Consider the following 4,726-nt stretch of genomic DNA (forward strand, 5'->3'; position numbering starts at 1 on the left):
AAACAACCACCCTCCCCTCCGACGGCCAGCTGACACTAAGTTTACTCAGAGTTGCCAATCCACTGTACACTCTTTAAAAATTGCTAGAAAAGCTAACGTCAACAAACTTTTTCAATTCCTTAGAAAATGCTAAAAAAAAAAAAATAAATAAATAATAACTAACTAATGGCATTACCGTGTCAGTTGCCACATCCACAAATAATGTTATACTTGCTGAAAAACCGTTAACGCCGCTAAATACCGAGAAGAAAAATCGCCATTCTACTAAAATCTCTAATGCACCACCAAATTTTAGTACAGATTTCTAGAATATCGTCAAAACTATATAAAACTATACCTAGCTCTTTTTTTTTTTTTTTGTCATAAGATGTTAAAACATATTCGTCAAACAGAAGTGAACACTTAACTAGCGGGAAAGACGCTAATCTTGACAACTCTGACCACACGAGCCAGTTAACTCAAGGACATACCGCATTTCTATTTATTGCACCAAATATTGCTTTATTTAAGCGTTATTTTAATAATCCTTGGTTTTCTAACTGACAGACACTAGCAAGCTTTATACAGTACCGGTGAGCCTAATGTGCAGTGTTTCAGCTCGAGGGAAATCCACTCTGATAAACATTATCGAGAATTGTTTACTGACGTGGGGATAAATGACTGGATAAACAGGAGGCTGACTGTTAAATGTGATATGGGTATTAAGTTTCGATGGAGGTTTCAGCCCGGTAATGAACAGATTTAGTACCTGAAAGCTGAGACATAAGGCTAGAAAATTTTTGGAATTATCTTACAGTCAAATACAAAAGTTCGCCTCGCCTGCCCAGCCTCTAAATTCAGAGGATTCATAACGTTTCACTGAGACACACTGGACTGAAGCGAAAAATCATCCATGTGTGGGTGATATTGTGGGGAAGAATTGATAGGTGAAGTTGGGTACCTGAGTATCACGGGTTTGGATGGAGTGGCAAAGTATACTGACGACATTTGGGTGGTACTGGGTAAATATAAAAGGTGAGGTAGGACAAAGTATTACAAAGCTGCTTTCGGTAAATTCGGGTCATGGCACCGGTGATGGAGATATTGGGTAAAACTGACAGGTAAGGTAAGGTTATTTAACTACGATGGAGCTGGATGGGGTGGAGTGGGATTATGGCGGGATTGACTGGGATGGTATGGGGAAAAAGTGAGACAAGAGTACCATACCTGAGAATGACGGGGATGGATGAGGTGGACAGGGTAACGATAGGGTGTGGTACAGTCGTATGAGGTAAAACTGAGTGGTGAGGTTAGGTACAGTTTGACATGGATGGGCTGGAGAAGGTTAATTGTTGGACTGGGTAGGGTGGTAAGTGCAGTATACTATCATAGGATATGATAATGTCTGTCTCTGAGAGTTGTGGCTTCGGGACAAGTGACATTCTCAATCATAATCTCATTTGGGGGTTCAACACTGCTGGCTTGTCTGACCTTTCTCAAGCGATGTGAAGTGCTGAGAGAGTTGAACGACCGACCTCAGTTGCTGTTCTGACCCTGAATATATTATGTTGCCGCCTATAAGTGCTGGATTTACGTTTGGATTATACTTTCATCTACCGCAGTTTCAGTCGTGAGTTGCTTCTATTGCGCGTATTTAGTTTATTCTATTATTTAGTGACATCCTACACAAGTATACACTTACTAGAAAGGATTAGGATGTTGAAGAATAAAGTTACTTCAGAGTATTAATTGCACTATGTTTTTTCGGGTGCTATTTTATCACTCCGTTGGGGCATTCTGGTATCCTGTGTTACTCGAGTGTTAATGCATCTTATATTATTGAAGAAATTGTTTACCGAGAGAGTATTCAGATATTGTACCATACTGAGTTAATACGTTTTATTGTCCTAATGTTGGGTTTGGGTTGTTTTACAGCTCGAGATGGGTTGGAAGGAACTATACGGTATATACACCAGCAGCATGTGATGTCTAAGTCAGCAGAGCCTGACCGCAAACAAGAACTGAAGCAAGCAGGCAGTTTGCAAACTTGAACTGAAGAAAGGCGGGAGTTATCAGGAGTCTGGCATACCAGCCAAGTTCATGACTGCTAGGAACCGGAAGTCATCGCTAATTATCGCCAGGATGGAGCTTCACTGTCTAGACATATTCTGATGCCCTGCAGTTATACCACATACTGATAGCTTTTTTGATAGCTTTATGGGTGTTCAGTACGGTGTGGTACTTCTAATTTTTACTACATGTATTTTCTGTTTACTGTCTTATGATTCAATATAAAACAATCTAGGACTACTCGTTTTTGTCTTAATTACTCTGACCTGGGATAGTTGTGGTTCAGTGGGTGGAGGTCAAGACCGGCTTAAACACTGCCCATTGCTCAAACCGTTAACCAATCACATACGGAATAAAAGTGGTGAGTATGGTACCTGATGCGAGGTTGGACGAGATGAAGTGGGGTAAAGACGGCGATTCGAGGAAGTATGGGGTAAAATGAAGTAAGGTAGCGTAGGGTGAAATTTGGTAATGCTGAGGTGGTATGGGGTGAAATTGACAGGTGAGGGGTACCTGAGAAAGAAGGGGTTGGATTTGAAGGTAATGGTGGGGTTGGATGGGTTAATATAAGTGATAGTTGAGGTAGGGCAGAGTACAACCAGCTTTAATGGGAGTAATTGGGACTGTCTGAGGGATTGAGTGATGCGGAGTAATGGTGGGGTTGGCCGTGGTAGTAAAAAAAAAAAAATCACCGCCTACTGGTTCACCACTGTCACTTCGAACCTCATAAAGATTGGTGACTGTTTCGCTTAGCATTCGTTTCGCCACCCCCTGGTTTCACTATACTAGCTTGTTACCAATTACCAAACAGCCGGCTTGCTATAAAAAAAAAAGACTGTGGATGCCTACTATACACTTCGTGACAAACATATTAGTATTCACCTATGGTTCCAACTGTACATCCAAGCTGCAGTTTGGGCAAAGTTGGACTACGGGTGGAATAATGACAAACTTGATCAATTCAATACCAATCGCTTTGTTACTGGAGACTGAGTCCTCCCCGCAAAACACGATACCGCAGTGCTGGTATATAACTGTTATGCTGAGTGTTTTTAGGTAGACTCCTCGCCCTAAAAACACTAGCGACTGAGCGGGGTCCTCTTTCCGGACCGGAAGTAAAGCACCAACAAAGGAACAGGACATAAAAACTAGGCAGTATACCTTAATACATCTATTACCTTAATTCTAAAACCGTTACAATATGATAGTGATATTTAGGATATAGGATACAGAGAGACAGAGTTAGGTAGGGATGACACGGGATACCATTGTACTCAACACACAATATGATCACATATAACAATGGCTTGTGGTTCTATAAGTGGGGGTGATTGTCTTTATCATTAAAGCCCAAAATATCTATACTCACAGTAGCAAAAGGAATACACAAGGTTAAGGGTCTAGGGGAGGAGTATTATTATAAGAAAGGCAGGGTGCGGATCATGACACTCGACTCGGTTAACTAGACGCGGCGACACTTCGCAAGGGGTTTTAGGTTTCCCGCGCACTTGACTGACGCTTACACTGACTGGGAAACTCCTCTATTCTGGGAGGGGGATAACACTTTACTTACTATTGTTGAATTACTCTCCTTTAAGGGGCATGTGAGTTTATTGGGATTAATAACACTTAACTGTTGATTTCCTACGGATCGCACTATGTCACTCTGTCACTGTTCTGTTCCTCTTTCTCGGGTATACTAAGGTCGAAGGGGGCGTCACTGATCTACCCGTTTTTCCTGGGTTAATTCACTCTGTCACTCTGGTCGAGGGGGAGGACCTCGGGGGACTACCCGTGGTGGGCGACACATTACCCGCAGGGGAGTCACTACCTGGGTCGTCAGTCGGTGAGTTGCAGGGAGGCCCTCCTATCTGGGGGCCTCGACCTGTAGGTAGACCCTTAGCTCAGGGTCTCGTCGGTGTGGTGCCGGGAGGCCCGCCTGTCTGGGGGCCTCGACCTGGGAGGTGGCCCTCGGGGCTGGGGCCGAACAGTTGGAGGAGGCGGGTCTGGCGTCGGAGGCTCCGTTATCTGAGGGGGTCAGCATTACTCACACTTGTAGGCTGCTGGTCTCGCCTGGGGGTCCTGGGGCTGCGGAGGTCTGCCAGGGGACGCGCCGTCAGGGTTGGGCTGCGGCCTCCTCTCCTGCTGGTGCATGGAGAAGACAAGAATTTCCCAGGAGTAGGAGGCAGGTCCGGACTGGGACTTTGCCTCCGCTCCGGTGACACCTTCGGGGCAACTCTCCCGAGTGGTGTCCAGCTATTCCCACTGGGGAACGCTGAAGGCAGAGTGCCCACGGAGACCGTGTTCTCTCTTATATACAGGGAGAGCAGCACGGAGGCGACTCTCTCCTGTCTCTGTCACAGCCGTGGCTCCAGGTTGCTTTACCCTGGGACCCACTATTCGCTTTCTACTAGGGACTCTTACCCTTGGGGTGGCAGAGGGTACTGGCCCCTCGTAGCTCACTATTGGGCCTCCTGCCCTGTATGTGGCAGAGGGTATTTCTCCCTCGTGGCTCACTGTGGCAAAGGTACTGGCCCCTCGTGGCTCATTATTGGGTGTGTGGCAGAGGGTGGTGTTCCCTCGTGGCTCACTGTGGCAGAGGGTACTGGCCCCTCGTGGCTCACTATTGGGTGTGTGGCAGAGGGTGGTGTTCCCTCGTGGCTCATTATTGGGCCTC

Source organism: Coenobita brevimanus, chromosome 73 (genome assembly GCF_032717465.1).
Source record: "Coenobita brevimanus isolate Jiangsu-jjx chromosome 73, ASM3271746v2, whole genome shotgun sequence".
In the NCBI taxonomy this organism is placed as follows: Eukaryota; Metazoa; Arthropoda; class Malacostraca; order Decapoda; family Coenobitidae; genus Coenobita; species Coenobita brevimanus.